At 48.9% G+C, this 14,051-nt stretch overlaps 4 non-coding genes across 4 annotated transcripts; all 4 read right to left on the reverse strand.

The window, feature by feature from the left end:
• Positions 1-629: 629 nt before the first annotated feature.
• Positions 630-702, reverse strand: Trnak-cuu (transfer RNA lysine (anticodon CUU)). Its single transcript has one exon. It is a non-coding gene; the product is annotated as a tRNA-Lys (tRNA).
• A 1,436-nt stretch (positions 703-2,138) lies between these two features.
• On the reverse strand, positions 2,139-2,211 carry Trnak-cuu (transfer RNA lysine (anticodon CUU)). The gene has a single exon. It is a non-coding gene; the product is annotated as a tRNA-Lys (tRNA).
• Positions 2,212-9,598: 7,387 nt separating this feature from the next.
• On the reverse strand, positions 9,599-9,671 carry Trnak-cuu (transfer RNA lysine (anticodon CUU)). The gene has a single exon. It is a non-coding gene; the product is annotated as a tRNA-Lys (tRNA).
• Positions 9,672-11,097: 1,426 nt separating this feature from the next.
• Trnak-cuu (transfer RNA lysine (anticodon CUU)) lies at positions 11,098-11,170 on the reverse strand. Its single transcript has one exon. It is a non-coding gene; the product is annotated as a tRNA-Lys (tRNA).
• Positions 11,171-14,051: the final 2,881 nt, after the last annotated feature.

Here is a 14,051-nt window from a genome sequence, read left to right on the forward strand (position 1 = left end):
AGAGGCTCTGACATATGTGAGAAATACATCTATAAAATGTAATTCAGACTGCTTCGTCCCACCTTATGCTGAACCGCTTTAGCAAAGGCTTTATCTGCGCCATTCGCCTTAATCACATCTGAGAGTAATTCTTAATAAAAGGCATGTCGCTAATTGTTCGTCATCACAGATACTGTTTGCTATACGGACACGACGCGCAACTGATTTCCAAAATTCGACTTCTTCATTTGAGGATGGAACTCACGACCCTTGGTTTACTAGTCCAGTGCTCTACCACTGAGCTAAAGAGGCGCGGCTTAGCGGTACTTTTGCGTACTTCGTCCTTACGGTCGTCTGGATCATCAGACTTCAGCTGACAACACTTCATATTACCGACTAATATTTGCAGCTATGGCGACCCATTACTGCTTGGCTACACATCTGACACGTAACCGATGTCCTCTCCAAACAACAACACTTGCATTTCAGAACATGTCTTTCACACATGTCTACAAAATCACCTTCACCTTCAAATACAGTTTCCTTGCGACTCACAGAGACGTAGGCAAAGTTTAAAGTTGCTATTTCCATTACATCACGTTAATCAGAAAAACGATTATTTACATCTGCAACGGAACAAAATTCCGTTTCGCCCAGCGTGCGGCTCGAACCCACGACCCTGAGATTAAGAGTCTCATGCTCTACCGACTGAGCTAGCCGGGCTGCTTCGGTGAGTGCTTGCCGGGCAGCACGTCACACAGTACTCGTTTGGGTTGGGTGGTCCCATACAGAATCTCTCCATGCTGCCTAATGTTTTCCTAACGTCACACTCGTCACGTACTTCACTTTTATTTCATAATCATTTCTGAGAGGTAAGGAATTGCATGACAACCTGCAGAGCTAGTGGCGTCAAAATTAACACTCATACTTGATGTGACTCAAAAGGCGAACGAGTTACTTTCCGACGTTGTTTTAGATGTGCAAGTGCCAGTGGAAACTTGCGGTGACGGCACTCTGCCGACCATTTCGCTAGTTAACACCGGTCTTGTAGTGTGTGTTTCAAGCTCAAGAGCATCTCCAAGCAGAAAATGGTCAACAGCAACATTCAGACGGTTTCGTACTGCTCATATGCTACATTAAAACGGTATGTTTCTTTTTCAGAACTGATAAAACACGAGCGTGACAGCATTCGAAGCTGTAATCTTCAGATCCGAAGTCCGACGCCTTATCCATTAGGCCACACAGTCACTGACGACCAAGTGCAACTTGTACATGACTCATCTCGAAACGCTCACACCCCTGATAATTTGTGTTTTCGTTCTACACAGCCGCTGCCCTTGCTCTTTCCCACCCATTCGTTACATTCAACCTCTTACGTGACCGAACAATTATAGACTGGGAAACAAGACCACACACTTTGTGCATACGGAATCGAAGGCAGGGCGTGCCTCGCCGCATTTGCCACGATGGCCATTTGATACTTCTGCAGAAGCGGCGGCGGCGACGATGACGACGACGACGACGACCGCAAGAGGCTCTGACATATGTGAGAAATACATCTATAAAATGTAATTCAGACTGCCTCGTCCCACCCTATGCTGAACCGCTTTGGCAAAGGCTTTATCTGCGCCATTCGCCTTAATCACATCTGAGAGTAATTCTTAATAAAAGGCATGTCGCTAATTGTTCGTCATCACAGATACTGTTTGCTATACGGACACGACGCGCAACTGATTTCCAAAATTCGACTTCTTCCTTTGAGAATGGAACTCACGACCCTTGGTTTGCTAGTCCAGTGCTCTACCACTGAGCTAAAGAGGCGCGGCCTAGCGGTAGTTTTGCGTACTTCGTGCTTACGGTCGTCTGGATCATCAGACTTCAGCTGACAACACTTCATATTGCCGACTAATATTTGCAGCTATGGCGACCCATTACTGCTTCGCTACACATCTGACACGTAACCGATGTCCTCTCCAAACAACAACACTTGCATTTCAGAACATGTCTTTCACACATGTCTACAAAATCACCTTCACCTTCAAATACAGTTTCCTTGCGACTGACAGAGATGTAGGCAAAGTTTAAAGTTGCTATTTCCATTACATCGCGTTAATCAGAAAAACGGTAATTTACCTCTGCAGCGGAACAAAATTCCGTTTCGCCCAGCGTGGCGCTCGAACCCACGACCCGGAGATTAAGAGTCTCATGCTCTACCGACTGAGCTAGCCGGGCTGCTTCGGTGAATACTTGCCGGGCAGCACGTCACACAGTACTCGTTTGGGTTGGGTGGTCCCATACAGAATCTCTCCATGCTGCGTAATGTTTTCCTAACGTCACACTCGTCACGTACTTCACTTTTATTTCATAATCATTTCTGAGAGGTAAAGGAATTGCATGACAACCTGCAGAGCTAGTGGCGTCAAAATTAACACTCATACTTGATGTGACTCAAAAGGCGAACGAGTTACTTTCCGACGTTGTTTTAGATGTGCAAGTGCCAGTGGAAACTCGCGGTGACGGCACTCTGCCGACCATTTCGCTAGTTAACACCGGTCTTGCAGTGTGTGTTTCAAGCTCAAGAGCATCTCCAAGCACAAAATGGTCAACAGCAACATTCAGACAGTTTCGTACTGCTCAAATGCTACATTAAAACGGTATGTTTCTTTTTCAGAACTGATAAAACACGAGCGTGACAGCATTCGAACCTGTACTCTTCAGATCCGAAGTCCGACGCCTTATCCATTAGGCCACACAGTCACTGACGACCAAGTGCAACTTGTATATGACTCATCTCGAAACGCTCACACCACTGATAATTTGTGTTTTCGTTCTACACAGCCGCTGCCCTTGCTCTTTCCCACCCATTCGTTACATTCAACCTCTTACGTGACCGACCAAATATAGACTGGGAAACAAGACCACACACTTTGTGCATACGGAATCGAAGGCAGGGCGTGCCTCGCCGCATTTGCCACGATGGCCATTTGCTACTTCTGCAGAAGCGGCGGCGGCGACGACGACGACGACCGCGAGAGGCTCTGACATATGTGAGAAATACATCTATAAAATGTAATTCAGACTGCCTCGTCCCACCTTATGCTGAACCGCTTTGGCAAATGCTTTATCTGTTCGCAGGGCCCAGACCAGCAGGAGCTCTGCATGCCGGCGACTTCGTTTGTCGGCGTGGGATCGCGGCGCGAGTCGGCAAGGGTGCTTCGCCGCGCCCCTGGGTAACCGGGGCGTGTTCTGCCAAACCCAGGAGGTGGTGACATCGCCTGGGCCAGGTTAACTGGGTCCAGACCGCCGAACGTCTGGGGGACCTGCCCGCCTCCTGAGTGGGAGTGGGTCCTTGGCCGTAAGGTGGAAACTCGGGCTAGTAGGCGGCGAAGGGCGAGAGGTGCACCCGCCTCTCCGGAGTGCGGGGTGCAATTGCCGAGGAGCGTCGCGTGAAATCGCCGATGACGAAGCCATCGATGGGGACCAGTGCGCTGGCAACGGCGTGCTGAACCCGGCAGTTCGATAGGGCCCTTGACCTTGGGGCGAGGTCGGTGGGCGAGCTGCAAGAAGTCCCCCCCCATGCCAGAGGAGCCGGTCCGGGGCAAGAGATGGGCTCCCACTTTTTTCTTTATCACTCGTTAATCATGGCTTCAACTATAACGAGTGATTCGAGTGCGCTTTCGAGGGCTTCCGCTGTGCCTGATCCCTCTCCACAAGACGAGGTGGGGCAGGCAGACGTTGATACTGAAACCGTCGCACAGAGGCATAACAGAATCGCCCTGTTGATTGATCAGAACGTGAAAAATGGCAAGATCAGTCAGGCTGCCTTAACCATTATTAAGAATGAACTTTCGGCCTGGGCTATTGCCCATGCAAAATTAGAAGGCCGTTTAGAAGAATTAGAAAAAGAAAACAGCAGGCTGCGAAAACAACCAGCCAAATCCTGGGCGGCAGTGGCTGCGCAAGCGCCCATTAAGCCAACTACCACAAAAGATACAATCGACAGGGTAGCAAAGAGACAAGACACGGCAGTTTTTCTTCGGACGCTGCCAGGACAGGACACAAGTGTAAAAAAGCTACAAGAACTTTTAACTACCACAATAGATCCTGTAAAGGACAAAATAAGAATCAAGAAAGTTAAACCCAGCAAGAACTCTGTAATAGTAGAAGTAGCCTCAGAAGAAGATAAGGAAAAACTACTAAAAAACCAAAAACTGAATGCAGTAATGAAATGTGAACCTCCACGGAAAAGGAATCCTTTGGTGATATTATATGACGTGCCAACTATAATGACTAACGACGAGTTAAGCGAGACAATAAAGGGACAAAATTTTGAAAGCATGAACGCGGAAGAATTCAATAATACATTCAAACTCAAATTCAAAACAGGACCCCGTGATCGGGACGTTGTCCATCACGTGGCCGAGGTAAATCCACAAATGTGGAAGCAAATTACTGGAATGGGCAGACTATATGTCGGGTTTCATGCAATTAATGTAAGGGATTACATCGTGGTACCTCGTTGCCACAATTGTGGGGACTTGGACCACATTCTCAGGCACTGCACCAGGGGGTCGGCGTGCTCCAAGTGCGGTGACAAAGGACACGTACGAAAGGACTGCAAGGCTGCCAGTGTTTGTATTCCCTGTAAGAGCAGAGGGAAAAAACCATGTGGAGCTACAGGACGGAGTTGCCCTACATACAGGATGTTAGAACAAAGTCTAATATCCAGAATTGATTATGGTTGAGTCGGACACAACCTACAGGATGCCAAAGCGAAAATCCCCGAGCAAGAGAAGGAGGGATGCTATGAGGGCTCACAAATTCAGGGAATTTCTGAGATCGCTTTCGAGCTCAGAAGTCGAAACAGCAGACACTGCTGTCCAGACAGAGGCATTCATGGTAGACAAAGGACAGCAAACTGAATTTCCCATGCCACTCATGGCTCCCTCCCCTCGAAGCCGGGGATCTGAGCCGAAAACAGACCATCCACGGCAAGGGCATCCTGTGGTAGTGGCAACCCCCAAGGAGAAAATTGAAAAACCATCCATACAGGAAAATATAGTCACAAGTTCGAGTGTGGGTTGCACCACTGATACATCAATTGTCAGGCTTCCGCCTGTCGATCCGGTGAGGGTGTACCCAAACCTCGAATTTACGATGCAGCTGGCAAGACTGGAGCAGCCGGCAACCCTGACCACTGCCTTGAGACATGTGGTCCGAATTGGACATGAGAACGGCAGAAAGGTAACCTTCTCGGTGATGGAGGCTGTAGATAGAATACAGCTAAAGTCGGTGAATCTCCCCACGGACTTCGGAGCCCTGGGTGACCTGCTAAAGAAACTGTTTGAAAGACGAGGAGAGAAATTTGACTTAGAGGATATATACGTCCAATCAGTGTTGGCAAACGGAAGAATAACTTTCGATCCGAACAAGACCTGGCCATATGACCGAGTACACACATATTATCCATGACGACTAGGACATCTGTCGGCCAACTAAATACGCATAACAGTCGACTTGTGATGCAGGAACTCCGTAGGGAAGTGGAGGAGAGGAGACTGGATGTACTCTGTTTGCAGGAGCCTTACTCTCTGGCTGGCAAAATTGCTTTTGTGGCGACCACATGGCAAGTCATCAGCTGTGGGGATGCCCCCAAAGCAGCTGTGGTAATCACCAACAAAAAACTGCAGGCAACCTTACTTTCGCAGTACTCAAACAGTCACTGCAACGTCATAGAACTGCAATCTCCAGCAGGCACTATAACACTCATTAACATGTATTTTCAATATGGAGATGATATCGACATACATTTAGACCACCTAACAAGAGTGGCTATGGCGTTGCAGGGACGAAGAGTTGTCATAACTGCGGATATAAATGCGAAGTCCCCCCTATGGTACAGTGGCACAAGGGACGAAAATGGTGGAAAGGTGGAAGAAGTGATTATGTCGTTGCAGCTTGTGGTGGCAAACAAACCGGGAAACTCTCCCACCTATGCGGCGGGAGGGGGGCAAGGCACGAACATCGACGTGACCTTGGTCACGCCAAATGCGGCAAACCTAATACAGAACTGGAAGGTGATAGACAGTGCCACCACAAGCGATCACAACCTTATCACTTTTACCTTAGGGAGCAGGGAGTGCCACTGGGCCATGGGGTGGGAGGTGCAGTTGAACTTCAGGAAAGCCAACTGGGAATGCTTAGCCAGAGAGTGTGACATTCCTCCGTTACCGGATGGTGACAGACAAATTGACATCGACAACAGAGCTGAGGAACTGGTGTGTGCAGTGACTAGAGCGATGAAGGCGGCCGTGCCAACTAGGAGGAGGGCCATGGCGGCCTCGCCGACACCATGGTCTCCTGAGCTGCAGGAGCTGCGTCAGTCTGTCAGAAGGCTGCGGAGGCACTACCAGCGCAGTCTCGTCTGGTGGGAGAAGCAGAGATGGTTACTGCTATACCGGGAGGCAAAGGAAAGATTTCAAAAAGAATTAAAAGCGGTCCGAGTTAGAAGCTGGGAGACATTCGTGACCAATCAGCTGGCCTTGGATCCATGGGGGATTCCGTATAAACTAGTAAGAGAAAAGATCCGCTCCCCTATGATGCTGTCCACAGTCAGGCATGGGGATGGGATGACGGACTCATGGCAGGAGACTGCTGAGGTCCTACTCCGATCCCTGTTGCCTGACGACGACAGAACAGAGGATACTGAGGAACAGCGACGGTTGCGGGATTTAGATCTGGGCGACTATACAAATGATGAGGCAGTCCTCCCCTTCTTGGAGGAAGAGGTCGCTGCCCTCATAAAGACAATAAAGAGAGGGAAAGCCCCCAGGCCAGACGGCATTGTGGCGGAGGTGGTGCAGTTCTTGGCCCCACAACTGGTCGCTCCTCTAACCCAGCTGTACAACGAGTGCCTTCGGCAAGGCAAATTCCCGAGGATCTGGAAGGCAGCAAACGTTGTAATCATTAAGAAAGGCCCCGATAAAGATCCAGCTGAGGCAAAGTGTTACAGACCCATCTGCCTTCTGGATGTGCTCGGGAAAATCCTTGAAAAGCTGCTTGCTGATAGGCTGACTGCCCACCGAGTGCTGCACGGGATGAGCGACAGACAGTTTGGCTTCAGGCCTGGGCGTTCCGCATCTGATGCGATCGCCCTGGCGGCCGAGGTCTGTGGTTCGGCCCCGTGCAAGTACATCGTCGGCATCATGGTGGACATTAGTGGCGCCTTTGACAACCTGTGGTGGCCTTCGCTCTTCTCCTGCTTGCGGGAGAAAGAGTGCCCAGGGCCGCTATACGGTTGCCTTAGGAGCTATTGTGTAGATCGGGAGGTCTGGCTATCATCCCCTAGCGGGAGGATTGGAAAACCCATAACAAAGGGATGTCCCCAGGGTTCCGTCTTAGGTCCCCTATTTTGGGATATCCACATGGAGCCACTCTTAAATGCATTGCAACAAAATGAAGATGTGCTAGAGGTGATAGCCTACGCTGATGACCTCCTTCTACTGGTTGGCGGCCGAAGTCGCGAGGATATTGAACCAAAAATAGATAGAGCCATGACGCAACTACTATCACGGTGCCGTAATACCAAGATGACCATCTCACCGACTAAATCAACCTATCTATTACTAAAGGGACAGTTAATAAGAAACCCGACTGTAAGAATTGAGGGCACACCAGTACTCCGACGACGAGAGGGACGTTACTTAGGGATCATCATCGATGAAAGGTGGAACTTTGGAAAGCACATTGAAACCGTGACACAAAGAGCTCTGCAAATTCTCAATAACCTCATCACCATAGGTCATAAAAGATTTCATCTCCCCCCTCACCTTATCAAATTGTATCATAATAGCATACTAACATCAATAGTGGGTTACGGCGCGGGAGTCTGGGCACACAGGCTCACGAGGGTTGTGCCCGCCATGTCAGTGAGAAGGGTTCAAAGGAACATGATATTAAGATCTGTGGGGGCATACAGAACATCTCCGGGAGGGGCCCTATTAGTAATAATGGGGCTTTGTCCTCTGGATATCAAAATCAGGGAACAGGGTGCTTGGTATTGGGCAAAGAAAGGGGACATAGAAAAAGTAGAAGACATCTTGGGAGTTAGGGTTAGGGATAAGGGCGAGATACGGAAGAGGGGTGAAGAGCTATGGCAAGAAGTTTGGGAGGCAGAGGAATCCGGCAGAAGAACTTTCAGCTTCCTGCCGAATGTGAGGGAAAGAATGAGCATGGGTTATTTTGAACCAACTAGGGGTTTGTTACACTTTCTCACTGGACATGGGCCTTACCCGACGTATCTATGTCGGTTTGGGAAGAGGGCAACGCCTACGTGTGACTGAGGTGCATCGGAGGGAACTCCCGACCATGTGGTCTACGAGTGCCCCCTTTTCGATGATGTAGCAACTACACTTAGACAGCAACTACCCAACTATGACACTTATATGTTATTAAGACAAGACGAGACCTTTCGACTGCTAAATCAGTTGGCAAATGAGGTATCACGAAAGGTCCTAACTCAATATCTGAGAGAGCTTTAAGACTTAAAAAATTAACATACTAGGTCAATGCCCCAATCCCGTACCGCCTGTGCGTGGACTGGTCGACTGGTAAAGTTGGAATCCGCCTCGTGCAGGATAGGGGGAGAGGGGCGACCATACCGGATTTGACAACGCACCGATTCTGACTTAGAATAGTTCATTAGGTTAGGAAATTAGAATAGGAATTAAAATAGAAACCTGCAGCGAATAAAAGTATTGGCCTGCCCTGTGCCAGGGCGCGTTCACCGGGGTTAGCTCGGTGAGCAAGGCACACAAGTAGGATTGTATATTTATTGGCATGTTTGTAACGCTGCAGGCAGTAGAGACTAGTGTAAGTAGTAATATTAGGAGTAGCAGATTTGTTAATTAGTAGGTCTGCCCATTCAACTAACACACTGTCTGTAGATTACAATTAGAAATGTATATGCTGTACCTAAGTAATGTATTATATCATGACCCACTAATTAATAAGGTGGTGGGTTTTATTGTATAAAATATTTTGTAAGAAATAAAGATTTTTTTTTAAAAAAAAAAAATGCTTTATCTGCGCCATTCGCGTTAATCACATCTGAGAGAAATTCTTAATAAAAGGCATGTCGCTAATTGTTCGTCATCACAGATACTGTTTGCTATACGGACACGACGCGCAACTGATTTCCAAAATTCGACTTCTTCCTTTGAGAATGGAACTCACGACCCTTGGTTTGCTAGTCCAGTGCTCTACCACTGAGCTAAAGAGGCGCGCCCTAGCGGTGCTTTTGCGTACTTCGTCCTTACGGTCGTCTGGATCATCAGACTTCAGCTGACAACACTTCATATTACCGACTAATATTTGCAGCTATGGCGACCCATTACTACTTGGCTACACATCTGACACGTAACCGATGTCCTCTCCAAACAACAACACTTGCATTTCAGAACATGTCTTTCACACATGTCTACAAAATCACCTTCACCTTCAAATACAGTTTCCTTGCGACTGACAGAGACGTAGGCAAAGTTTAAAGTTGCTATTTCCATTACATGACGTTAATCAGAAAAACGGTAATTTACATCTGCAGCGGAACAAAATTCCGTTTCGCCCAGCATGGGGCTCGAACCCACGACCCTGAGATTAAGAGTCTCATGCTCTACCGACTGAGCTAGCCGGGCTGCTTCGGTGAATATTTGCCGGGCAGCACGTCACACAGTACTCGTTTGGGTTGGGTGGTCCCATACAGAATCTCTCCATGCTGCGTAATGTTTTCCTAACGTCACACTCGTCACGTACTTCACTTTTATTTCATAATCATTTCTGAGAGGTAAGGAATTGCATGACAACCTGCAGAGCTAGTGGTGTCAAAATTAACACTCATACTTGATGTGACTCAAAAGGCGAACGAGTTACTTTCCGACGTTGTTTTAGATGTGCAAGTGCCAGTGGAAACTCGCGGTGACGGCACTCTGCCGACGATTTCGCTAGTTAACACCGGTCTTGTAGTGTGTGTTTCAAGCTCAAGAGCATCTCCAAGCAGAAAATGGTCAACAGCAACATTCAGACGGTTTCGTACTACTCAAATGCTACATTAAAACGGTATGTTTCTTTTTCAGAACTGATAAAACACGAGCGTGACAGCATTCGAACCTGTAATCTTCAGATCCGAAGTCCGACGCCTTATCCATTAGGCCACACAGTCACTGACGACCAAGTGCAACTTGTAGATGACGCATCTCGAAACGCTCACACCCCTGATAATTTGTGTTTTCGTTCTACACAGCCGCTGCCCTTGCTCTTTCCCACCCATTCGTTACATTCAACCTCTTACGTGACCGACCAAATATAGACTGGGAAACAAGACCACACACTTTGTGCATACGGAATCGAAGGCAGGGCGTGCCTCGCCGCATTTGCCACGATGGCCATTTGCTACTTCTGCAGAAGCGGCGGCGGCGACGACGACGACGACCGCGAGAGGCTCTGACATATGTGAGAAATACTTCTATAAAATGTAATTCAGACTGCCTCGTCCCACCTTTTGCTGAACCGCTTTGGCAAATGCTTTATCTGCGCCATTCGCGTTAATCACATCTGAGAGAAATTCTTAATAAAAGCATGTCGCTAATTGTTCGTCATCACAGATACTGTTTGCTATACGGCCACGACGCGCAACTGATTTCCAAAATTCGACTTCTTCCTTTGAGGATGGAACTCACGACCCTTGGTTTACTAGTCCAGTGCTCTACCACTGAGCTAATGAGGCGCGGCCTAGCGGTACTTTTGCGTACTTCGTCCTTACGGTCGTCTGGATCATCAGACTTCAGCTGACAACACTTCATATTACCGACTAATATTTGCAGCTATGGCGACCCATTACTGCTTGGCTACACATCTGACACGTAACCGATGTCCTCTCCAAGCAACAACACTTGCATTTCAGAACATGTCTTTCACACATGTCTACAAAATCACCTTCACCTTCAAATACAGTTTCCTTGCGACTGACAGAGACGTAGGCAAAGTTTAAAGTTGCTATTTCCATTACATCACGTTAATCAGAAAAACGGTAATTTACATCTGCAGCGAAAGAAAATTCCGTTTCGTCCAGCGTGGGGCTCGAACCCACGACCCTGAGATTAAGAGTCTCATGCTCTACCGACTGAGCTAGCCGGGCTGCTTCGGTGAATACTTGCCGGGCAGCACGTCACACAGTACTCGTTTGGGTTGGGTGGTCCCATACAGAATCTCTCCATGCTGCCTAATGTTTTCCTAACGTCACACTCGTCACGTACTTCACTTTTATTTCATAATCATTTCTGAGAGGTAAGGAATTGCATGACAACCTGCAGAGCTAGTGGCGTCAAAATTAACACTCATACTTGATGTGACTCAAAAGGCGAACAAGTTACTTTCCGACGTTGTTTTAGATGTGCAAGTGCCAGTGGAAACTCGCGGTGACGGCACTCTGCCGACGATTTCGCTAGTTAACACCGGTCTTGTAGTGTGTGTTTCAAGCTCAAGAGCATCTCCAAGCAGAAAATGGTCAACAGCAACATTCAGACGGTTTCGTACTGCTCAAATGCTACATTAAAACGGTATGTTTCTTTTTCAGAACTGATAAAACACGAGCGTGACAGCATTCGAACCTGTAATCTTCAGATCCGAAGTCCGACGACTTATCCATTAGGCCACACAGTCACTGACGACCAAGTGCAACTTGTAGATGACACATCTCGAAACGCTCACACCCCTGATAATTTGTGTTTTCGTTCTTCACAGCCGCTGCCCTTGCTCTTTCCCACCCATTCGTTACATTCAACCTCTTACGTGACCTACCAAATATAGACTGGAAACAAGACCACACACTTTGTGCATACGGAATCGAAGGCAGGGCGTGCCTCGCCGCAATTGCCACGATGGCCATTTGCTACTTCTGCAGAAGCGGCGACGACGACGACGACGACGACGACGACGACGACGACGACCGCGAGAGGCTCTGACATATGTGAGAAATACATCTATAAACTGTAATTCAGACTGCCTCGTCCCACCTTATGCTGTACCGCTTTGGATAAGGCTTTATCTATCTGTCTGGCGCGGGATCTGTCTGGCGCGGGACCTTGTCTGGCGCGGGACCTGTCGTCTCGCAGTGCGTTTTGGAGTGGGCCAATCCGCGCCTGCGCGCCGTAAGGCACAGAAGTTCGCACTGGGGCGTATCGCTTCCAGTCGGACGTGCCCACAGGGGAAGTGATGCGTCTTATATAGCCTCTCTTTCTCAAGTGTCTCTTTCCGCCTTCAAGTGGTGCCAGACGTTAAGCTTGGCATTTCTCGGGCTCGCCCGGGTGTGCCTTGCGACAAAAGGAAGAGCTGCGACCCAACCCGATGCGAAAGCGAAGGGTGCGTGGCACAGGGGGAGCTGTGTCGAGGGACGAACATCTGTCCCTTCTGTTCGCAGGGCCCAGACCAGCAGGAGCTCTGCATGCCGGCGACTTCGTTTGTCGGCGTGGGATCGCGGCGCGAGTCGGCAAGGGTGCCTCGCCGCGCCCCTGGGTAACCGGGGCGTGTTCTGCCAAACCCCGGAGGTGGTGACATCGCCTGGGCTAGGTTAACTGGGTCCAGACCGCCGAACGTCTGGGGGACCGGCCCGCCACCTGAGTAGGAGTGGGTCCTTGGCCGAAAGGTGGAAACTCGGGCTAGTAGGCGGCGAAGGACGAGAGGTGCATCCGCCTCTCCGGAGTGCGGGGTGCAGTTGCCGAGGAGCGTCGCGTGAAATCGCCGATGACGAAGCTATCGATGGGGACCAGTGCGCTGGCGACGGCGCGCTGAACCCAGCAGTTCGAGAAGGCCCTTGACCTTGGGGCGAGGTCGGTGGGCGAGCTGCAAGAAGTCCCCCCCCATGCCAGAGGAGCCGGTCCGGGGTAAGAGACGGGCTCCCAACTTTTTTCACTCGTCTACATCATCATGGCCGAACAAGAGACGAGTGATTCGAGTGTGCATTCGAGGTGTTCGATGTCTATTGTTCCTGTCCCAGAAGAGGGCCTGGGGCAAAACGAGGAGAACGTAACTGACTGGCACAATAGAATAAATCAATTATTGGACTCTAGTATAAAGAACAGCAAAATAAGCAATACTGCTGTCCTGTCCATCAAAAAGGAGCTCGCCGCCTGGGCGATCGCTAGCGCGAAGCTCGAGGGGCGGCTAGAAGAACTAGAAAAGGAAAACGAGCGTTTACGTAAACAGCCGACAAAAACATGGGCTGGTGTAGCTGCGCAAGCGGCTCCAAAAACACAAACGCAAACCACAAAAGAGACAATCACCAAGGTGTCGAAAAGGCCGGACACGGCGGTCTTCTTGAGACCCCTGGCCGGACATGATACTAAGAAAGTACAAGAAATATTCACCACAACGGTGAACCCTGCAAAAGAAAAAATTAAAATAAACAAAGTTAAGGCAACCAAGAATGTGGTTATTGTAAATGTTGCTACAGAAGAAGACAGGGACAAAATTCTTAATCACACGAAGCTCAATAAGGTAGTGAAATGCGAACCGCCTAAAAAGCGGAATCCGCTGGTGATATTATACGATGTACCTGTGGCAATAGAGGAAAATGAGATATATGAAACTATAAAAGAACAGAACTTTGAGGAAATGAATATGGAAGCCTTCAAAAATGAGTTTAAGTTGCGCTTCAGAACGGGACCCCGCGATCGTGATGTTGTCCATCACGTCGCGGAAGTCTCGGGGAGTATGTGGCGCAAACTGACCGCTATGGGCAGAATTTATATGGGGTTTCACGCAATTAATGTGAGGGACTACCTGGTGGTTCCCAGATGTCATAACTGCGGTGATCTGGACCATGTCCACAAGCATTGCGAGAGGAAGCCGGCCTGCTCCAGGTGTGGGGCAGAAAACCATACAAGGAAAACCTGTTGTAAAACAGGGATATGTATCCCTTGTGTGAGGAGAGGAAAGAAAAGTTGCAATGCTACTGGAAGGAACTGCCCTACATACAGGATGCTCGAGCAACGGCTTATAGCAAGAATAGACTATGGCTG

The sequence above is a fragment of the Schistocerca gregaria genome, chromosome 8 (assembly GCF_023897955.1).
Source record: "Schistocerca gregaria isolate iqSchGreg1 chromosome 8, iqSchGreg1.2, whole genome shotgun sequence".
NCBI lineage: Eukaryota > Metazoa > Arthropoda > Insecta > Orthoptera > Acrididae > Schistocerca > Schistocerca gregaria.